The sequence below is a fragment of the Thunnus albacares genome, chromosome 11, assembly GCF_914725855.1.
Source record: "Thunnus albacares chromosome 11, fThuAlb1.1, whole genome shotgun sequence".
In the NCBI taxonomy this organism is placed as follows: Eukaryota; Metazoa; Chordata; class Actinopteri; order Scombriformes; family Scombridae; genus Thunnus; species Thunnus albacares.
This window is the reverse complement of record NC_058116.1, coordinates 29,036,680-29,061,353: the sequence shown is the minus strand read 5'-3', so window position 1 is coordinate 29,061,353 and position 24,674 is coordinate 29,036,680. Positions and strand designations below refer to the sequence as shown.

Genomic DNA, 24,674 nt, shown 5'->3' with positions numbered 1-24,674 from the left:
ATACAGCACAAGTCTGTGTGACTTATGTGAAGGAATAAAACGTTCCAGACCGTTACCAAGCCAGCAGGCAACCAGAGTAACTTGATCATTAGGTTACACCCTGTATGGTCTGCTGCAGACTCCTTTTTTTTATGGTGCATTAGGAAGGACACATTCATGCCTTTAAAGTATAGGTTGACACTACTGGTTGGGTCTGTCGATTTCTATGAGAAATCATACTTCAAGAGAAGGACGGACGGGATAAAACCTGGCCGACGGCGGATCAGGGATATGAAATGTACATGTTGTAAAGATGATCACATAATCATTGACTTTATGTCACACTTATAAATGGAGCATGTGTCCTTTTGACAGTTGGCCTATATTATATCGTACAAGATAAAGGAGAGTTTTCCCATGCTGCTGTCGCCAAGTGCTTTCTCATGGGGGGAATGTTGGGTAAAATAAAGAGAACAGTCTAGACCTGCTCTGTGTGAATAGTGCTCTGAGATAACTGCTGTTGTGATTTGGTGTTATATAAATAAAACTGACTTGACTTGACTTGAAAGATTACTGTCTGTTTGAGAAACACTGTAAATATCATCTGATGAAATATATATCTTCTGAAGTACATAAAAGATAATAATAATAATAATAATAAAGTTTCTATGAACTGTAGTTTGATTTATTGGATGATTCGACTCATTAATTCAGCTTTATTACTAAACGGCTCCTATTTTCATAGTTTTGGCCACTATTTCTATAAATTATGAAGACATTGTACTCAAAGTGATTGTTTAGATATGGGAACATGGAGACACCTCTAAGACATAATGCGACAGAGCAAGAAACACAAGTAACCAGATCATCTAACAGGTTGTAAACAAGCCAACAGTCAAATTATAATCAAATTATGCTGGACACACATTATAAGATTGTTTGATAGAAACTACTGACCATAGACCTCTTTTTATCCTTCCAAAACACAAATAAAAGGCTTCCAAACTCATCAGAAAATAAATGTAGGGAAAGAGTGAGAGCACAAAAGAGTGAGAGAAGCGAGCAGAAAAGTAAAACTTAACAGAAACTGGATAAAAAAACATCTTGCAGTTATTAAGTATGTTAGTCTTGATATGTTTGGTTTGGTGAAAGAATCACAACCAGGCGAAGGTTCAACTGTTTACTGACCGACTCACATTGTACAATGACATCGTACACCTGCAACCAGACACACAGGATTCTGGGTAATGCAGTTCCTAATAAATGCACATAACAACACATCCTCCTTTCTTTTAGTAAATTTTTCTTCTTCAGGAAAAACAACTTGCAAGATCATCGCCTATCCTAACTCGAATTACCATCTTTCTTTTTTTGTATGTGTTTATACATATACACACTTCAATCAACTAATATTTTTTACCAATAAACATTCTGTTCTGTCAGGTTATATCACTTTTTTTTCTAGTCACGACTCAGACGCTTTCAATTAGCCTGTCAGGTTTCTTAATAGACCTTCTTGGTCTGCTGCACCTCAGGACCTGCAGCATCCATTTGCTTCAGTAAACCAGAACAAACCTGTTCATTACTGGCATGTCCTGCTGTGTCTTCAGGGGTACCTTCTGCCTTGATTTGGCCCCTGTGGACGACGATCCACACGGTTTCTCCTCAGATTCTCTTGAAACTGGGAACCGTTGTCTGACATCACTTCACACAGAACACCAGATAGCTTTCAGGAAAGCAATGACTGCTTTGCTGGATGTCGATTGCAGTGTAGCAACCTCTAGGTGGTTTGAAAAGTAATCTGTCACTACAATCTTACTCTTTCCGTTACAGTCAAACAAATCCACACCCACCTTGTAGTATGGCTTGTCAGGCGCGGTATGTGGCATCAGTGGCTTTGCATACTGCTTGGGTTTGTAGATAAGGCACATTTCACATGATGCTGTAGTCTGGCTGATGTCTTGGTTGAGTCTCAGCCAGCAGATGACTTGACAAGCTCTGCGTTTACATTTTTCCTCACCTCTCTTTGCGCAGCTACACTGGAATTACAAACTTGTTTCCCTTGAACGCAACGTTATTCACAACTGACAGTCCCGCTCTGCACGTCCAGTAGTCCTGAGTTTGTCTCGGACAGTCATTCTTCTGTGCAGGCCATCTCTCAGTATTGTGTTTTTGAGCTCTCTCATCGTTTAATCTGATTCTGTTTCTTGTCTGATCTGCTCTTTCCTGTCATCAGACTCAGGAAGCGCGGTTACGATCATCAGACGTAGGCCTGTATGTCTGCACTGTTCTCTTTGTCAGCGTTTTCATTCGCACATGACAGGGTTTCAGCCGCAAACATATACTTTCCCAGCATGTATGTCATTGTCACATCGTATTTCTGCAACGTTAACAACATTCTCTGTATCCACTATGGGCGATTCATTCATTGACTTGGACATGATGGAGACCAAACGGCTTGTGGTCTGTCTCCACTTCAAAGGCTTGTCCATAGATGCACTGATGGAACCGTTCACAGGCTTATGTGCTGGCCAGGAGTTGCTCCTCAATTTAAGAAGGAACTCCTGCGTTCTGCACTAGATAAAGCTCTTGGTGTGTATGCCGCTGGCTGTTCCAAGTCCATACTGAGATACATCAGCTGAAATCCTAGCTGTCGTCCCTGGGCTGGGTCTTTTCAGGGCGTGGAAACTTTCCTCCTGCACACTCATTTTTCTGCTCCAGAAGCCATCTGAGTGGTGCTGACTGGGTGGACAACATTGGGATAAACTTAGCTAGGTAAGGTCACTATTGCGGAAGTCTTTCTGGGGTCTGGCCTCCCTCCCTCAGAGGAAACGACATCACTGACAAAGGTCAATCTGTTCACTCCAAAATATCCAGTACTTGTCTCAGCCGGGCGTCATGTTCCTCTTTAGTGGACCCCCAGACAATGATGTCATCCATCATGGTTTCAACTCCTGGTATGTGCGTCGAAGATCATATGGATTGTTTTATGTTAGACCTCCGGAGCAGACCGGATAGCTTACGGCGGTAGAAGAAAGCAGTATCGCCCCTCTGGAGTATTAAAAGTGCACAGTCTTGAACTGGTCTCGTCAAGCTTCGTTTGCCAAAAAGCCAATGACGCAGCAAGTTTCTGAACCACCTGGCGCCTGCGAACTGTGACATGATCTCATCTCTGGTGGGCAACTTGAAATGCTCTCTTTTAATTGCCTTATTCAAATCTCTTGGGTCTAAGCATACTCTCAATGAGACTCTTCTTACATGCAGTGAGACCTGGTATAAGTTGTACATCCTGTTCCACAATCAGTAGCTGAGGTTTCAGGCAATGGCCCTCAAGTTTTGACAGTCACTACACAGCACCCCCTTTTAACTGAAACATTCTCCCCGGTGCAGCCAGTCACTTTGATTTTCACGGGATGAATTTTGCTTTTCACTGTGAGTGTGTTGTAATCATCTACAGCCAACAGGTTTACCTCCGGCTCCAGTATCAAGCTTGAATGGTATAATTGTATCATTCACAGTCACTGTACTATCCACTCAGCTTTCTCAATAGTGCCTCTCTGTACACTGTCAACAGAAAAATGATTCCAGCTCTTCCTCAACTGTGTGTACCTTTCTCCTTTTGGCTTCAGCAGCTCTACAGCACTTTTGCACAGTGTTTTTTTTTGCTGCAGTTATTACAAATCTTTCCATATGCTGGACATGAATTTGGCACACTTCCACGTTTTCTGCATTCGCTGCTTGGTTTTTTCTCTGTGCATTTTTGCTTTTGTATGCTGTCCTTCCATTTTTACAGCGTGTGTCTTCCCTGTGCAGCTCCTTAACTCGTGCTTGCGTGGTTTCTGCCTCCCTACACATGTGCACAGTCCAAGGTTAGGTCTTTTTCATGCAGTAGCCGTTCTCTAAGTCCATTATCTGGAATTCCTGTGACTATTTTGTCTTTTATGAGCTGGTCTTTCAGTTCTCTGAATTCAAAGGACTTGTACTGCACATTACAACACAAGTCTGAAGGGATTTTTTTTGCCCAAAGAAGTTGAGTTTGACTGAAACAAACCTGTCGTGTGTCGGCTAACGTGAGGCCACTTTTATCTAAATCCATTTTTGAAGGTAAAACTGGAAGTGAGTGCATCTGAAATGTCTGTAATAATCCCTTTTAGTACAGCAGGTGAAAGTTGAACCAGGATGTTTACACCAGACAGTTTTGGTATAATTTTCCTGTTTCCTTTCGTTTTCCCTCCTAAATAAATTTTTCTAACCTGAGAGTTTGTTTAAAACCTGAATGACTGTTTGACTGCTTGTGTTTTTCGCCCTGTAGGCCTATAAACACATCTTCATTAATGATAAAACAATGACAAAACCTATGAAAATAAGGTCCAATTTGTTATGAGTCATGCTTTAACTTCATCCACTGACGAAGACCGTATGATATAGATGAATGTCCAAGAAAAACCTAGTAAGTGGGCCTTGAGTTGGGATTTTTATGTACTTATTTTTTGTCAAACTATTTCCAAAGTCAAGAATGAAATAATGAACTTTGATGCTTACCATTTAAGCCAGTGTAGATGAGAAGTCCTAAAAAATTCATCACAACTGAGCAAACTACATCTACTGAGGAAGACTGTGTGATATGGCTGAAAGCTCTAAAAGAAAAAGCTAATAATCAAACCTAGAGCTGGTATTGTTTTGCCACAACACTACATCATTAAGAATACCACTAATGCCAAAACTATCAAATTGCTCTCCTAAGGCTGAAAGTAGGTTTTTTTTTCGACAGTGACATTTTATGTTGATTTTCATTGTAGTGCATTTTAACCGCTATTATAACCCATTTTTTAGAGTAGTGCACTTAACCTCATGGAACCACAGCATCTACTTCTTGGCCACAGTCTTGATTGATCACACTTGAAAAGCAATTGCCTGACATATTTTAGTGTAAAACAAGACATTTCTGGCACCACTTAAGAAGATTATCATGAAAAATGGAAAAGAGCTGTAGCTGAAATGAGGTTTTGCAAGAAATAATATGAAAAGGATGAAAGTAAAATAATGTGCTTTGATTTGATAAATCCAAATATTTAATATATAGTAGCTTGTATATGTGTTGCAAGTTATTCTAGGTGAAGTTTTTTTTTTCGCATTGTGACATGGCAGTGTGAGTCAGAGTCTCAAGCAGCCATTCAAAATTTAAACACCTTATTGTGAGACACACAATGTGGTCTTTGTGCTGCAGGTGCTTTTGAGAGGAAGAGTGAGCAGTGACACACAGAACCCAGCAGAGGTGATGGAAGACAGTGACACCAGAGTATTATGTCCCCTGGGAGAAACAGGTATGGAGAGAGATGTGGAGGGTTGGGAGGGGGCGCAGAGTCCGACTAATAGACAGAATAAAAGGAGGATAAAAAACAGACAGCAGATAGAGTCCGGATACCTTAGCAGCTGAATTTGCATTTGACATTTTAGGCCTTCAACTGATCCTCAATGGAACTAAAAATGATTGCAGCAGTAGAAAAAAAGCTGCACATTAACAATCTAAACCACAAATAAATAAGTGCCGCTGCAGAAAAGAATCTCATAAATCCCGACTGAGATGTAACAGATTCATCGTCTTTGCCAAAACTAATTTCAGAAACCAGGAATCATTGTTGAAGGGAAATTTCTCTGCATGCAGAAAGTGATGCATGAAAGCTTGGGAGCAAAATATAAAATAGTTTCCCTAACAGCAGTAAGAGAATGCTCCGTCCATCCAGAGAAAGATGGATGCAGATGACACTACATGCTGGGGAAGCTTTCTTCTTTCTTTTTTTTTTTACTCTGCAGCCATTAACAGGGAAAGATTTAAGTACAGGAAGTGTGCAGTTTATGCTACAGTACATGAGTGCAGCTAATTAAATCCTTTAAACTTTCAAAAATTAAGTTATCTCTTGCTGACAGTTGGTGCCACTAAATTTGCAGAGTGCAGCCCTGAATTCCTAACTGGCACAACACAAGCAAGAGTGAGGAGGATGTTGCAGATCTGCTGAGTTAATTTAATCTGCTTAATGTACATGATGGAACAGCTGAAAAGGATTTATTATTCTTTTATTCTTTATTCGGATGCCCATTAGCTTCCGCTACCGCGGTTGCTAATCCTCCTGGGATCCACATAAAATCACACAAACACTGACAGCATACAGATATGCAAACAGAGATACAAACATCGACTGATACTCCGTCAGTCTAGATGAAAATCACATCATTAAAAGTCAAACTAATCAAAGTATCAGATAACTTAAACAATTCATGTACAGGCTGTAATGATAATTAGGAAAGTTCCATCAGTTATTTTCCCTCTGGATCGACCTCTGTACTGTTCAACATCAACAATCTGAGCTGAATTTTTGCAAATGAATAAAATTCAGACAGACTGTCTCTGCCCTAATTGTTTTTGGCCACACTAGCAGCATGGCTCTGGGAACGGCAGTATCAGTCCGTCTGCTGGTCTGTCGGTCCACCACATGGTCCAGACTGAAATATCTAAACAACTGCTGGATGGATCGCCGTTCAATTCTCCACAGACAGTCATGCTCCCCAGAGGATGAATCCTAATGACTGGTCATCTTCTGACCGTTTCTCAAGCCAAACTAACTGTGGAATTTGGCACAGACATTCATGGTAACCAGAGGATGAAATGTAATACTTTTAGTAATTAGAACATCAGGTTAAATCTTTTAATTGTTCAAACCAAATATCTGCCTTAGTTATACTTTGTGTGAGGTGCTATCAGCATGTTAGCATTGTCATTGTGTGTCAGTGTGCTAAAGGTTAGCATTTGGTTCAAAGCACCACTGTGTCTATGACCAGTCTCAGAGCTGCTAGCATGGCTGTAAACTCTTCAATCAATTTAATGAAACAAACCCAACTTCTCTGATTCTTTAAGGTAAACTATAGTAAGATTATCATTATATCAGACCTTATTTTTGTTACTATTTATGGACGGCAGGACAAAAGCTGATGCATGCATACATTACACATAGGACAACATTTGCTCATATATGCATTATTAACATGTCAGACAACATTCATTCTCTCAGTTTGTTGGGTATGTTGTGAACAAATAAACCAGTTCACACAAACACGCCTGCAATGGTTGATTCATTTTGAACAGAACTGTGCCATTATGACCAGGAATCACATGTGTCACCAAATTAACCAGGACTGAAATCTTGGCCACTTGCAGGCAATAAGACAAGCTGTAAGAACAACACTGGCATATTATTACCTTATAGAGTTGATATGGTTTATTTGTCAGCTAGAAACAGCTGCAGATTTACACATCCAGCAGAAGCAAAACCACATTAGCATTCATTTGTGTTTCTGGCCTCTCGAGACAGTAAGTCCAATATTCACACTAATCTCTAGAGAGGAAAGAGGACTAATTTTATTGTGTCTTTTTTTTTTTTTTCTAAACCATTGAGTGACTTTTGTTCTGAGAGAGAATAAGAGACAGATTGAATGTCTGTTGAGTTTTCTTTTCTCCTCCTGGCTCTTGGTTGTTCTCCAGCCGTGTGTTGGCAGGAGGTGTGGCAGGAACCATTAGGATGAGAAATGACAGTGAAGTCTGGGCCAACCTTCAGGGCTTGCACAGAGGAGAGTCTTAACAACCACATGAACTCAAACAACACACACACACACACACACACACACACACACACACACAGAGTATAGAGTATATACATATGGACACTTCACATGCAACTCCCAACGTCATGTCCTTCCTCTCTCCACCTATATATTCATCTTAAATTCTTGGCGCTCTTTTGAAGCAACCTTCAACATGCCCACATCCAGCTATGAACAATTAAGAGAAAAGGTTGACCTTTATATATCTGGACTTCTATCTGCAGAGGCCCTTGTGATCCGAAGAGAGCTGAGCCGTGCGCACAAAAGAAGAGAAGCACTTAGGGATAACAACCACAGCAGACTTCTCACTTCACAGCTGTTTCACTGCTGTGATGAATTATTTCCAGGCCATGGTGATTCACCATAAAGCAGACAATGAATCCTCTCTGACAGCTCACTTCAAGTCTGTGTACTGTAAAGCCTTTAAAAACTGGCGAGTGGAACTCCAGCGCTCGTTATGGAAATTAAAAGCATCATTGCAAATCAGTGTTCAAATTGCAAATGGGTGTGCAGAAAAGAATCATTTGGAATCTGTGACTCAGTAAAAGTTAACTCAACATTATATTGTGTATGTTAGAGTCAATTTAAAGGTACAAAAAATATGTATGCGGCCAAAAACAACACATCAGTACTCTGTATTTACTGGAATATGCACGTGTGGATGTCACAGATGAGTTGCGTTCATGTTTTATTCTCTCAAACCTTCATTTTGTTCCAGACCAGTTGGCACAACATCATCAAATGGTTGAGGTAATTTTTATAAGAGCAGCTCATCGAGATAGACGTCCGACTGAGTTAATATCTATGGAATCTCTTACGCCTTTGCTTTGCTGTGTGGTGCTCTTAACGTATCATATATCCACATCGTGACTTACAAGCATCACAGTCTGTCAGACTTAAGTCTCGTTGTACAACCCTGTCTCCTAGCGATGATGACTACATTGCAACTGCAGATACGTTTTGCAGGGAACGTAATGCTGGCTGAATTATCAACATATTGAAAAACTGTTATTAATGTGTTTGGAAAGTTGTAAAAGTCTTGATACTGAATAGAGCTGCAACAATTAGTTGATATAATCGATTTTAGTCATTATTTTTTGAAAAAGCGCCCAATTTCTCTTGATCAAGCTTCTCAAATATCAATATTTTCTGGTTTCTTTTATCCTCTATGACAGTAAACTGAAAATCTTTGGGTTGTGGACTGTTGGACAAGACAAAACAAGACATTTCAGGTTGCGTCTTGGGCTTTGGGAAACAATGATCAATATTTTGCCCCATTTTCTGACACTTTAAACAACAAACAACTAATCAATTAATTGAGAAAATAATCAACAGATCAGTCGATACTGAAAATAATCATTAGTTGCAGCCCTAATACTGAACATATGAGTGAAATGTTGAGTTTAGTGACAACTGTAATGGGAAATTGCTGATCACTCAATAAACACACAAAGAGAGCATTGTCAAGTTATGAAATAATGTAATCAAATAATACAATCAGAAGTATAATGCATCATAGTTCTGGAGACAAAGATACAAACCGCCTAGCTATCTTTTCTTTGTCTGAAAAGTTAACCAGTCCCTTAAATACTACTTGTACAGAATTTAAGACATCAGTTTACCAACCTTACAGGTCAGCAACCCTCAGATAGAAACAAAAGTCAAAAGTTCAACTAACCTAGGAACAGTCTTTCTTCACGACCATATATGACAGTACATAAGCACCAAGTAACATCACTAAATAACATTAGTATCATATTAAATTAAGGACAAATCACACTATCCTCTAAACGCTTATCAGATTAACACATAAACATCTACATAACTATAGTTTATCTTATCACTGGATCAGATAAAAGTACAACAGAATAAACTAACTGTTAAACACACAACACCAAAATATCCAATCTTGTAGTACAATATCCTCTAGTAGTAACCACAGCATTATTAAACTTTTTATGGTTATGTTCAGGAACCAGCAGCACTTGTTTAAGTTTAGGGAAAGATCACAGTCTTGGTTTAATACAGAAAAAATTCAGCAGTGACTTGAACCATACAGTAACATGTCTTTTAATATACAAGTGTAAAATGTTGAACATAATCCAGGCAACAATGCTGTTTGCCAACACAATGTAATTGGGAAAACTATTTAATAGTATATGAACATAAAGGAAACAAGGTTGCACTGTACATACCTCCCATTCAAAGACATGTGGTACAACTGGCCTTCTGACAGCACGAACACTGAAACTCACTCACCCTCACATCATGAATGGACCCAGAGGCAGGGCTGGGTTCTGCTCTGTCAGCCGTGATCATGTAATAGCCTCTCCTAGGAATCTCCGAAGGCCACAGGTGCAAGTAGAGGCAAGGGTCTCCGCTCGTTCACCCCCCACACATGGTGCTTTGGTCTCTGGGACTCGTTGGATGCGGGATCAGAGGGCCTTGGCAGCCCTAGTTGAGGGACAGTACGAGGGTGTAATGAAGCTAGGTTAAGTTCCAGTGGCTCCGTCCTGACAATGTCCAGGTGGAGTCACGCACTGGTTCACAGGGAGACAAACACAACGCTGTGCAGCCACCTCTGCATGCTCTGGGTCCATCAATTCAGTGTCTGTTTCTACAGAGGACATATGGTGGGGAGAAGTTCAACATACATGCACAGTTACATACTATGTGTACAATCAATGGTTCAGTTCTTATAGGAAAGTTTTATTGACTTGCAGTGCCATCTACCTGAAACTGTACTAATGTTAAATGTATAGTATGTCTAATAAATGTATAAGTCTCGCATGTAGGACTAGAAAGTTTGCAGATTTAGCTTTTTAAAAAAAATCTGTTCTACTGCCACCCGCAGGCTGAAAAAGTGGCTACTTTTGATTGACAGTTGTATTGCGGTCCAGCCAACAGGAGGGTTATGGCAGGTAAAGGTTAGGCTCTATGTAGGTTAAGGGTTTGGACATTATAACACACACGTTAGACCAATGCAGAAAGATAGAAAGATGCAAAGATTTCAAGGACATTACTGCACAGTTATATGACCATTATTGAGCTTTTTCTGTAGAATTATATAATTTTTCAATGCCCTATAGAAAATATCTACGGTTGGGAACAACTGATGTACTGTATAGTCAGGCAGACAATGTTGGTTTAAGCAAAGAAGTCTGGGTTACAGTAAACTGAGTTGATTATTCTTTATCTAACAAATCTGCTATCAACCTGTTGGTTCCTTTCAAAGCACTGATTCATCTTAAAAAACAAGAGGAGACCTGTTGCTGTAAACTCTTTGATGGGATTAGTGAATATTTCTGCACAGCCTAATTATCTGGCTTTCTTCACAGTGTCAGGTTACTACAGTAAATCTCACCTAAATATAAATCCATTTAAAGACATAAGAGACAGTATATAGTATATTAATGTTTCCTTCATACAGACACATCCCCGGCAATGGTGTTGATGTTGAGTTTACATGAAGTCCACTCTTCTCCACACTTGACATTTCACCAAAACCACTTTGAGACAATTGATCTGTAATAAACAAACTGCTGTTCACATGAAGAGGGCGCAGGACATCACTAGTACATATCCACCAGACACATTTTATTTACTTTCTCCAGATCTTGTTTTACATGTAGCCAGATGAGGCCTTGATTTTTGGCACAGGCCTTAAACTGAAACCCCAAACCAGGTCCTGTATCTGCATCTTTAAGACCCGACATGGCTAAACCCAGAGACCAAACCCAACCCGGAATCCAAAGCTTATTTATGACCAGGCTCTGGTTTGTTGGTTGTCCTCCATGTTTGTTGGCATCTGCTCTTCATAATAATAATATCCTTCTATATCTATGTATATAGCACTTTTTAAGGTTACAAAAACATAAAAACTTTATACACAAAATAGAATAAAAACAGTGAAATAAAATGTAAAATGGGTTGCATTCAGACATGAAGGGGAAAAAAACCCTTATCTAGATAACCTTATCTAGATAAGGGAAAAAACTCATTGGAAAAAGGCAATCAAAATGTGATTGAACTGGCCAGACCACATCTGAATCTGTAATCAGATCTCAGCAGGTATACACCAATCTGTACAGTGTGGCCACATTATTAGGAAAATTGAACTACACGGCCCCTTCGTTGGCCCATAAGGATGCATTACTTTTCTTGACCTGGGACTATGCTCGCAGAAACAAGTTAATGATGATACTTGTTGATATCAGGCGTAAATGGAAAGGCCTGTGATCATTAGTCGTTATCCAAAAAACAAATGAAGACACAGATTTCATGTTTTTACCACTGTAGATTTAAATCTTTTGTTATGAATGAGAGTTTTATTTGCATAATAGCTGTGTTGGATAGTGAGTTGAATCATATTCCAAACCATCTACAAACTGGTTATTCTAAGATGATTGAATACCAGCCCCTTTTTGGCTCAGATGTTTGAGAAAATATACAAAAAAAAAAAAAAATCAGACTTCACTTTTTGTCTAAGCACAGTCAAAGACACACAAACACACATAAGCCTACATGGTGTTGGAATGATTAACGGTCGAGACCCAACCTCTCATCCATCTTCCTCCCTCTGCAATCTCTCTCTCTCTCTCTCTCTCTCCATGGCTCATCTGTGTCCTGTTGCCGACCTCTCCTCCCCTTGACCCCGTCTTGAGACCCTGTCCTCATGTCTTTTCACAGTCCATAGTCAGGAAGTCACAATGATCTATGTTTCTGCACGTGTGTGTGTGTGTGTGTGTGTGTGTGTTAAAGAGTTTCATAATGCAGAGTTGTGACCGGGAATAACTCTGTCTAAGCTGCAGCCTCTTTCAAAATGCCAGAATGATGCTAACTGGAGCATAGAAACCTAAAAATGAAGTTTTCACTGGACTCAGATGCACTTTTAATGTGGTGAACTCCTTGAAATAGTGACTTTCTGAGTCATCTTGAGCTAAAGCCACTTTATCTATCCTGGTGAATTGGCTGTTGTTAAAATTATTTTATGAACGAACACTATATTCATGTGTTTAGTGCAACAAATTAGTGCAAGTGCTTGTGAAAATGTATTTGATGGCATTGCTTCAATAGCTGATAATTGAGTGTTGTTGGCTAGGATTGTTACCAGAAAAGGTTCAAATTAATTACAACTAATATGTATTTTGTTTCAATTAATTTGAGCACAACCTATGTATTCCATTCACAGATTACGTTACACAATTCATGTTCTGTTCAGTCACAGTGCCTCCAGAGTGTGAGGTGGTTTGCGTTGGAGCCCATTTGACGCCAAGAGTTGCAGCTTACATTTGGCGCCATCTTTTCCATTTGGAGCCAGGAGCTTCCAAATAAGGTGTGCGAGCTGTTGCCGTTCACACTCTGGAAAGACACCCCACTACCTCGGACCAAAGTCACTGGGAACACCAAGCGCTGCACACTTGGGCTAATGTTAGCTACTATAGCTAAGTTGTGCTAAAAGGGCAGGAATTGTAATCAAGTAACGTTAAACTTACCAAAATATTGCGTGACAGCATCCTGTGAGTGTCTTGTTAGTGTAACTGCGTGTCTGGAGAAAAATCACTGTTAATTCTTTAAACAGAAGCTCTGAAAGTCCAACTCAGTGTGAGACCTGGAGCCGGGGAGAGCGGCAAGTGAGCCAACTGTCAATCACAGCTGTCAATCAACGCCAACATCAAAGCTACTATAAGTCTTCAAATCTTATTTCTAAAATGATCACCAGCACACTTTTTACAGAGCCTGAATTCAGCAATTGAGATCATAATGACCATAATTTAAAAAAAAAAAACATTAACTTAATATTTCTGGAGAGAAGTTAACACTTTATGAATGGGCGTCGATTGGAGCCAGCAACACAGTCAATGCTCCCTGCTGGTGTAAAAGGCACTTTCTGTGAGTTTTGTAGTCAAACTGATAATTACAGTTTAAATATTATGTTTTTTCCCACTTGAATTTTGAATAAAAAGTGACAGGATTGTCACTGGCTAGGAGCGAGGAGCCAGTTGTTTTAGCTCCTAGCTGCACTCTTACATTTACATTACATGTATTGATCCAACAGGGGTTTAGCTCAAAGCAATGTGCAAGTGAAATATGGTCCAAGCCACTATAGATCAAGGAGAAGCCATTAAGAGGATGTGCCACAAGCAGGTTTTCCGCCCAATCTGGTATTAATCTAACGTTATCTGACATTAGGAGTTTCCAACTTGTAAATACAACGTCTAGATCTATCATACATTTTATGTTTGCCTAATTATACTTATAAAACAGAAGACCGGATGTGATTGGATCAATATATGTAAAAATGAGGCTACTTTTATGATGATTGTGCGGGTTCTAGCCTTTGATTTGACTCGTTTTTGTCTCTTTTATCTAGCAGCATCTGCCACAACACTCAGTTTCAGATTCAGACTGACACAAATGCCACAAAGTTGCAGGTATATGTGCATAGGAAATGAGTTGTTTGTTACTCATACTTCACTTTATGTTGCTGTTTGTCCCCCCCTTTTACCACCTTTTTCAAATGTAAGGGAAAGCCATTATGAAAGTAACACAGGATGAAAATAACAAGGTGATTTTCTCTGAGCCCATACAAGTTAGATATATCTAACTGCATCAGCACAAACAGCACAAAACACCTAACAGAACCTTGAAAAATCATGTGGATACATCACTCTATTGTAGTTTTACCTGAAAAGCTGTTTTCGACCAGGGTAAGTAAATTCACTCAACAGGTAGTTGTGTTTATTGTTTCATGTGTCATAGTTATGATCATTTGACAGATTATGTTGTACTTTAACACATCCTGAAGTTTGGCATGTCAAAGTTTTTCAGTATAGAAGTAAGTCAGGTTTAACTGTCGGGAGTCATTGCCGGGATGATTGTAACAGCTGCTTCTTTCGCCCCACCGCTAATGCGGTCAAACTGTGCGTGTTACAGCGGGCTCTACAGTTTCCCAGGACAAGGATGAGGAATTTCTTGTATGTGGGGAGACATTCGGCTCATCCTCGCCTGGGAAAGTGTGAGTGCAGTGTCTCTGTTGTCTGTACTGGTCAGAGGAATGAAGGCTACTGAGGGCACAGAGCAGATTTATGTTAGTTATACAGCAAATTAAATGTGTTATTTTTACAATTTTTCTGTTAAACATAAAGTTATTCTGTTCATACTGCTGTAAAACTATGATGAAATTGAAATTGAAAATGAAATTTTGAAATTTAATATTTTAAATTAAGATAAAGTACATAATATGTTTGCAATTACATATTAATAAGGACATTGTCAAACATTTTTAATAGAAACAAGAATAATATAAACAACTGAAGTTTATAACACTGTTATTTTTGACCCACCTGTGCGATACTTTCGTCCCGACTGACAAGGTTGAAAGTGACGATGTGCAAACTCCGTTTAAAGTCAAATATACTGAAGTGGTTCCACATTTGTATAAAATAGCAGCTGGTATAGATAAACCACACATGTGAGTCATTGATCACAACCAAAATTAGTTTCTGTCTGTAATGTTATCTTCTAAAATGATCAGAAAAGTGTTACTTTCCCCTAAATAAATTGCTTATTCCCTGCACTTGTGTGTTGGTGATTTTTTTGTCTACATTAAACTATAGTTCATATTTATTTTTTTATGAGATAAATTACATAGAGCTAAACTGCTGTCTTTCCATCTTTCCTGAACTTCTGGAGCCTGGTGAAGCAACAAGACTTATTTATTTCATCTGTGGCGTAGAAATTTCATTATTGTCAAAGCCCATTAGACATTATTTCTAGTGATGCTTAGCATCCATTTATACTTCAGAATAATGTCATTTTTAATATCCTTGCCGGGAAGCACAAGAAGAGAAAGTACAACGGTAAGTTAATTAAATCTGGAGCATTCCAGATTTTAATCATTGACTTGAGAGGTAACAGAATGGAGAGAAAAGCTAAACAGAGATTTTCTGCCTGTGCCCACCTAAATAGAAAGAGAGAAACGCATGTACTTCATTTACTATAAAGGTCCTTCTGGCGGAGGTTCAAAGGAAAAGCTGAGGCACTTTAACATAGACACGGGGCCCCGTACTTCTTGACTAGTTTTATCAGTAATTACATTACTCATATCTAAATCACACTCTCATCATGCACACGAGAAAAAAAATAATAATCAAGGTGCCCTTTTCCATCAAAGAAATTCATTTATAAATACAGGAGACATGTTCTACAGAGAACAGAGTACCGCTCATTTCAAGCAATTTTGGACATTTTTCTTCCAAGGACGCTCATTATACTTAACACCTCATTTCTGTTAAGAAGACTTTTCGGTGTAACCACCCACAGGTGCTGTCAAATTGTTAAATAACATCAATTAAATATTAAATGTTATTTTTCAATTAAATCTTTGATGTACACTGGATACTGTGTTGTGAACAGGCAACAACAAGACTGTTGATGTGAAAGTATGAGACGCTGATTGTTATAAAATGAATAAAATGATGTTTTGCGACACCTGAGGAGCAGGAGGAGGAGTAAAACTAACATAAGCAGAGATCCTGCTCAGATATTATATTAAACTTTTTTTTTTCTCTCCTCGAATTCCCTTTGAATTTGGACATCAAAACCCATTTTATTATTTATTACACTCATTTCCACACACACACACACTCTACATCCTGAACTTTAATCTGAAGTTGCTGTAATTTGAACTGCGGCTAATGGACATTTATTATGTTTAAAGATTATAGGGGTTGAAAGAGGTCTGAAATAAGTGTTGGGAAATATCCATAACCATTGATTGGATTGATTCATACAATTTATTGAGGTTTATTACATCAATCGTCAAAGCTAACAAACTACCAGTTAGCTTTTCAATTCACATACAGTATAATTTAAAGCAAACTGATTATGATTATCCTCCTGTCTGGAACCTAACCATATTTATTTTTAATATTTGGAAAGGCTTGATGTCATATTAAAGTACAGGACATTGAAATAACAATATGAGCTATTGCTTGTCATAAAACCAACGCTGTAACTCCTCAGGAACAAAGTGGAGTTCATGTACTCAGCATAATAACACGGGCTGGTGAATCACTTTGGCCCAGCAGCTGTGTGACCAGGCTCCCCTGTTGAGAACCGTTGAGAAAGCTGAGAGGAAGTGAGTCATGTCCATTACTCAAAATCAAAGCAATCTTGTAGTCACATTGCAATATGATTTATTTGGGGCCTTTTGTTAGCGGTGACGTCTGTATCTTTGGTTCTAGGGCTGCAACTTGATGATTATTAATTGATTGAAAAGTTGTTTTATCTATAAAATGTTAGAAAATAGCAAATAATCCCATTTTATAATTACCCACAGCTCAAGTTGCCATCAGTTTGTCATCACAGAGGACAAAGTAAACAATAAAATCATCACATTTGAGAAGTTGGAACCAGCAAATAAATAAAAATGATGATTATTTGATTATCAAAATAGTTGACGATTAATTTTCTGTCTATAAACTAATCGTTGCAGCTCTAGTTGCTTCCTCTACGATGGATTTCTCACCAAATATTTGTTAAACAATACAAAATGTAAGGTTGCCTATATTAACTTGAGGTTTTTTTTTGCTTTTTCATCTCATAGGTTTCTATGGATCATGGTCTCGGACCACCTGGTTTCCATGGTCACAGGTTTCCATGGACTGATGCTGCGGACCCCTGATACCTACGCCTGCTATTATTATTATTATTAGTCATATTTCTATTATTTTTATTGTTATATTGTTGTTGCTGTGCTTCTCTATGTGTGTCTCTCACTCCTCTCCACCTCCCTCCCTCCCTCCCTCCATCTTCCTCTCTCAAGCCAACCGGTCAAGGCAGATGGCCGCCCACCTAGAGCCCGGTTCAGCTCGAGGTCTCTTCCCGTTTAAAGGGGAGTTTTTTTCCTCGCCGCTGTCGCCAAGCGCCGCTCATGGGGAAATGTTGCCTTGAGATATCTTCTGTTGTAATTTGGCGCTATATTAATAAAACTGACTTTGCCAGAGGAGGACACCGACAGCATCCATTATCTTCTGTTCTGTAAAGGGTCGTGAAGGTTTGCAGCATGTCCTTGCTCACATTGGTCGCCAGTCTACAGGTCTTTCTCATATCTGTACTTGCAAATAATCTGCAGAAATAAGAAATGAAAGTGTTAAAGGACGGACTTTCCCTTTAAAGAGGTTTCATCAGTCTCTGTCTTTGACTGATCGCCATAGATTACCGTTAACAGGTGTCGGTCCTCGTCTGTGAAACCAGACTTGGATCCAGCAGGCTTCGTGTTTAGGATTGTCTGTCTGTAAATAAACCAGAGGACTAGAGTGCAATGCTGTTTCCATGGCGATGGATAGCAAACTAATGTCAGTCAAGCGGCTGTTGGAGCACACTTCCTGGGCAGAGCGAAAATTACAGTGGCTGTTAGAGCATCAAAGACCATTTTCAAACTGTCTCTGTAACCCTTACAAGCAGAGGAAGAGGAGGAGGAGGAGGAGGAGGAGGAGGAGGAGGAGGAAGTTAAGAAAACTTTGGTCTTTGTTTCTCTTTAAGAAAAGCTGAAAAAGGTAGAAGGAAGAAGAAAATTGGAATATAACAGCTTTCTTATGATTGCCTTTCTTTTTTTTTACAAGCAGCATTTATGACTTTCATCTCATGAACACAGCCTCAATATGAGGTTTTTTATCATCTTTTCTTTTCTTTTTTTTTTGCCATTAATTAGCAGACCTTCATCCTCATACATTAAGGTTGAAAGAGCACAGTCGTCTATTAATTCAACCCTGACATTAATTCTACCACTCGACTCTGCCCTCAAAGCCACTGAACACTCTTCATTATTCATTTCTCACTGAGTAGTAATGGCTACAGCATCGCTCCGAAGCCGGCGGAGGCCACAAATCTTAACAGTATTAAGAAAAACTATAACTACCTTTGCTAACATTCAGAAAAAGGGGGTTTACTAAGCCATCTACAAGTCTTGAAAGAAGGATACAGGCACATAAATTTGAACGACTTGCTTGTCAAACAGCTTCATTAAAATTCTGTGAGCGTCATCCTCTGTCACAATGAAATTCTGAATGAACTCGTGGCTGTATTTGTAGACGTAGCCTTACATTTTTATCCTCTGTGATTGTCTGGAGGCCCTACACAGATTTCAATAACTGATGTGAAAAAGGAGCGCAGCGAGAGCAGGCCACAACAAAGGAACAATTTGACTAGTCACCTTCAGGCCACATCACGGCAGGTAATTTTCACTGAGTGTTTGCCAGATAAAGCTGTGTTGTTTTACTGGGGCACATTATCAACAGATGCCCCGGCGCTGCAATCTTCTCCCTCGGTAAATTACACCTTCCTATCGTTTCTGTATCTGCATTCACGAGGAGCATGTGTAAGCTAGCTTTCCTCCCCTTAAGGGAAGCATGTTTTTCAACTATCTTTGCATGTTTAACATTATAAACATACAGCGAACAAAGCTAATATTCTGCTTTTTTTCCAGGTTGTGTGAATTACAAATGTAACATAGTTTCACTTCTCTGCGTTCTTGCTGCAACAGTTTCTTCTCTTCCAACAGGAAATACAGCCGTGATGCAAGCCAAATACATATACTACAACATATTACTCATCATTTCTTATAATGATGCTTTACTTACTTTATCATGGCTTATATATTACCCTTGGATACTGAATATTATGTGTATTTTTCTTAGGTGCAGTGTACAGATACATTTTCATTGTGACCGATGCTTGTTGACAGCTATAATGTTCCACATACAGTTATCAGCCATGTTTTTCCGGTTGTCTATCTCACACACATCTGATAAAACAAATACACTTTAGTATCAGTACCAGTAGATGCACTTTAATCAGTGCAGCTGTCTACAGCTTCACAGTGTGATGTGATGTACGTAGCGGCAGCCTTTTGAAATTGAAATATGCTTTTTGTGCAGAAACTAAAACCTTTTCTCAGTGACTGTTCTGCTAACCTGCACTATGGCCAGAGATGATATATAAAATGAAAAAAAGAAAAACAAGAGCATTAGGGGGGAGTGAGCTAAGATAAACCTTCATCTTATACATCATATCCAACCTTTCTCCCTACACACATCTAGAGCTGGCACATCTCCAAAATCTCAATTTTCTTACAGTAGAAGAAGAATTATTCAAACTAAATTTGGTCTCACTTACAAAACTGTAAAGATTACAGCCCCTGGTTACTTGACAACAAGGTGTAGTTCAACCAATGTTATTCCATAGGCTAAAATACATTTTCATACACTGCTGCAGTTCTCTGGAAGAGTTCTCCAGGTTCTCAGAAGCAACAGCAGACTGAGAGGGTTTTAAACTTTTGGTAAGTAATGGTTAATGAAAAGTCAATCATCATTTTGCTTGTTTGTATAACTCACTTTCAGCCATGTGACCCCTTTTCCTCTAAGAGGACCACAGTGGAAATAAGCTTTTAGATCTATTTTTTATCCTCAATTAATTAAACTGTATGTCAGGACTGGGTGACTGCAGTCTGGTATGTACTTTTATTGTTGTCAAATAAATGTATCTATCTAAACCTACCAACAATGCTACAGTAAAAAACTATGAACTTCCAATCTGACATAGAAATATTGTCCCTACTCCTAAAGTTACATGCATGACTATGACATGTCTTTACATCTTTTACTTTCTTCTTCTTTTGATTTATGTTTCTTTTACACCAGGAGGAAAAACTGATAGCTTGTTAGGGGCAGTGGTGGGGGTTTTGGTGCTTTATGCAACAAAACAAGACGCCAAATGGATAGTTTATCTTTTATCTCTCTGACACTTTTTTTTGTTTTGTAAAAATGTTAAAGGATAAAGTTGATGATATTCTGTATTTTCTTATTGTCAAGAAATTCTCCCCAAAAGAGCAATGATTAAATGATCCTACTAACAACTACTGTTTTTGTATCCAAAGCAAAACACACATTCTGTAAATTAGCCACCCTGATGTTCTGGGTAACACTATGCAACACCAGCCTTATCCTTTAATAGTTTGATGCAGAAATAACCCTTGTTTTGTTTCTCAGAGACCACAGGAGAACCATAACTATCTTTGCTAAAATTTATAAAAAGGGGTTTGTGAGTTTTACATTTACAAGCCTCAAGTTTTACATGTTGTAAATGCTTTGTGCTACTTTCTGCTGCTTTAAGCTGCATATGTCTGGTCAAAAGCTGCTCGATTTTTAGATTACATTTAGAATAAACTACATAGTGTTTCCTGGTCATTTACATAAAGAACAATTACAACAAAAAAGTGAACTTTTTCCTGAATGTTGAGGACAATTCCCTCTTCATTTTAAACTGAAACATTTTCTCAGTGCAAAACAATTTTTAGCATTTAACCCCTATAATTTGTGACCCTAGTTTGATCACACATATATTTTCATTGGCTTTCTCACTAAATTTTTAACTTGTAAGGTCTTGTGTGATACATCTTACTCTCTCTGGCACTCATACAACACATACCAGTCGATCTCTGTCAGTCTTTCAGTCATACAAGCCTCGTTAAAAGAATTCAGTCCGCCAGACATTCTTTGACGCCTGTTACTGCTCCCATTTGTCGATGCCTGGACTCTCCTCTCATCGTTACCATTACGATGAAACTAGGTTTGGTGCTGGGGAAACAAGCGATGAGTGAGATAACCAGGAGGGAGGAGATGACGACAAAGGTCCCCGAGCCACATTCTGAATCGGACCCCTCTGGGAACTAACTTCATGGAGACCCCGCACCTCTTGAAGCCCCAGACCCTGGCGCTGACGGATATCCAGGTGGTTGACCGTGAGGGAGGAAGGGCCCGTTAGCAGATGGACGATGGACCCTGAAGCCGACAGGGTTAGCGTGAGACGCAGCACAGCTGAAGGGGGCAACAGGGGCTGTCATCATCACCGTGACAGTCCAAAATGGACCCCGATCCCCATGCTAATTACAATGAAACCATAGACAGAATTACAATGAAAAGATGTTGATGACACTGTTGTTTTGCTCTGTATTGGCCATTTGTCTGCGCCCGGTTGCTTTTCGCCACATAAAGTTTATTTACAGTAATAAAAAGGACACACACACATTCTTATTGAAGAGACTGGCTTTCTTAATACCTTTGCCTTGTAATACATGTTAGGGAATAGTCAAGGCGGGTTGAAGGGGCTGGTACGCTCCCTCAGGCATGTTTTTCGGATGGTCGAATAGCTTCAGAAACCCCCTCCAGTCACACCCTCCCGATGTCGGAGGCTTAAAATAGTCAAATCAAGTGGATATCTTTCAAAGTTACTGTCTTTTAAATGCCAAATTCCGTCTTTATATCATCAATAGAGAAACACTGTCTGGGGAAACACAACGAGGGAATTTTATACTAAAAACACTAACTGTGGAAGATATCTACTAAATTTGACTAATTTGGACTGTTGAAGCATCAAAGTAGCATCAGAAGAACTTTTAAATACATTTTTGTACAAAACGAGGTGGATTTTGTCTCCCGTCACTTATATTGTAAGTACATTTGATCTTCTGATGGTTAGTATGACCAGGAGGAATGATTATGGCAAACAAAGCCTGTTTCATTGCTTATATAGGGACCTGATGATTGTTTTAAGACAGATTTAATAAGGGCCTAAAGGTAGGTCCTGCTTCATTACATAATATTTAGGCCCTGTGTCAAAGAGGGTCCTAGTGGAAAAATCTAGTTTTAAGGCCTTCATCATTTCACTTGTGTGCTCAGTGTTGTTTATACCTAAATTCATTAATGTGTTTTGTAAACCTGGTTTAAGGTATTATTCCAGCATGGAAAAACAGTACACATTGTACAGAAAGCAGAAGGGACAGGAGCTGAACAGGGGCCCATCTGGTAAAAGCTTGCCTGAGGCCCCGTAGCCGATTAATCTTCTTCCAGAATTCATGTGTCGTACAGGCAGAAATGTTCTGCGATGTCAAAACACAGAGAGAGGCAAGAAGTAAATCAGCATAAATCAACTTCAGAAGAGCAAATAGAGTCAGCACTCAATTTAAGTAAAGTCAATGTGCTCTGCATAACTTTTGCATATAGTGTCTGAAGCTTTGATTCTTTTTCCTTCATCTATTATTTTACTGAGAAATCCTTTAAATAATTATTCAAACAGACCTACAGCGCTCACAGCTGGAGAACTGCATTTCTCCCCTTTAAACTGACTGCTAAGTGCTGTTTAGTGCAATAACAAGTCACAGAGTCTTGACTGAATGTAAACATGTTTGACGGCAGCACGTCCCATCAGTAAAATGATACCAGCAACAAGGAGCGTCCCCCAAAGCCACTAAATCCCTCTATGGAGACTGCCTTTTCACACCTGCAGGCCATGAACACCAACACCATGGCCGCAATCCATCCACTCTTCTTCTGCCAGGCCAAGGCCAACGATCTGAGGGGGTAGGGGAAGCCATCACTCAGCCCAGGTCAGGCCTCCTGGGATGGGATATCTTAGGATACTTGGTTTCACCAACCCCCTCCCCCCCAAGGACGTTAGACTCCTCCAGTTTGGCTAATGCTTTGAACACCTGCCTTCCTACTGTTGGGAGAGATGAGCTCATTGTAGAAGTTTTAGACAGTTGCTATGATACAAACCTGTGCCGGGCAGTATTTGCTAATAACTCTTAGTGTGTGCTATAACCAGCTTGGTGCGGATTTACTGGCAAAGGATGATTCACACAGTGACAAAAGGTTGTCATTTAAAAACAAAAAAAAAAACATTGAGACAGTGTCCTTGGCCTGAGATGCTCATGATGTAACCACAATGTCTGTGGTTTAATCATAGCCATGGACCCATTATTTGTTACATGTCCTCCTGCTGCCCTTTCTCATTTCCAGTCCTTCTTCATTGTAAAATAATGGAGAAAAATGCCAAATAATAATAATTTTACAGCAACTGTGGTATTCTTGCTGTAATAATATGTGGTGTACCCATAGATTGTAAAAAATAATGGACATAACCACCATGACATCACCCACTGGTTTGTGGTCTCCTGTTTTGAAACCTCGAGTTTGGCATTTTGACCGTCGCCATCTTGGTTTTTTGGAGCCAGAAGTGACCATATTTGGATAAGAGGGTGGAGTCGACCCTAACGCTAGCTGCTAGCCTGGTTAACACGGTGCATTTACAATCTATAGTTAATTGTGATAATGCTAATGCTAATTTTAGCTAGCGAAAAACAGGCTTAAAACCATCAAAACAAAATGTACTTACCTGAAAAACTGAACATCCGACTCCTTAGAGGGTCTTTTAGAAAAATCAAACACTGAACTTTTTTTAGGTGACCAAAACGCTACAGTTAGGCCTAACTCTCATGAACTGAAAACATACTGAAATAACGTTGTTGCTCTGGTAGCGACTTGCCTGTCACAGCATAACTTTAAGCTTTAATAAAATTTAAATAGGTGAGTTATATAAAAATTCACCCCCCGTTTTGTTGTCATGAACGAGGAAATTAGCTATAGAACCAGGCTGTAAACATGTTTATTTCTGCTGTAAAGTTGGGCATTTTTAACATGGAGGTCTTTGGGGATTGACTCACTTTTGGAGCCTCAAGTGGCCATTCGAGGAACTGCGGTTTTTGGCACTTCCACGTTGGCTTCATTTTTCAGCCCTGGAGGTTGCTGCTTGGGTGTATCACCCACTGCGATACTTTGACGTACTGAAGGTCTGCGAGTTCTCAATTGACCAACCAGTATTGACAAGAGGTTTAAAAGCTTAGTTTATTATTTCATATAAAATACGCTTTATTTATTAAGTATTTAAAAGGGAAAGGAACAGTCAATGTAACTATAGCAGAAAGGGAGGGGAAACAGTTGCAGGTCGCTTGCTTCCTCACAGTCAGTTGACAACTTTATATATCAATCAGCAGTACTCTCTGACCCACCACCACCGACTGGGCTCACAGCAGTCTTCAGCCTTAAATGAGCCCAACTTGCCTTTAGAAACGGCACCTGGTGTGGACCCTGACCTGCATACAAAGAAACAAATACTTATGCCACTAACATGTGGCATAA

The 24,674-nt window shown here is 39.4% G+C and overlaps 2 long non-coding RNA genes across 2 annotated transcripts; one reads left to right on the top strand and one right to left on the bottom strand.

Moving 5' to 3' along the window:
- Positions 1 to 1,274: 1,274 nt before the first annotated feature.
- On the bottom strand, positions 1,275 to 4,348 carry LOC122992340. The gene is made up of 2 exons (XR_006406025.1): positions 1,833 to 4,348; positions 1,275 to 1,759 (listed from the first exon to the last, which is right to left on the bottom strand). It is a non-coding gene; the product is annotated as an uncharacterized LOC122992340 (long non-coding RNA).
- Positions 4,349 to 17,459: 13,111 nt separating this feature from the next.
- Positions 17,460 to 22,570, top strand: LOC122992361. The gene is made up of 3 exons (XR_006406032.1): positions 17,460 to 18,874; positions 19,915 to 19,978; positions 21,268 to 22,570. It is a non-coding gene; the product is annotated as an uncharacterized LOC122992361 (long non-coding RNA).
- The last annotated feature ends 2,104 nt before the right edge of the window (positions 22,571 to 24,674 follow it).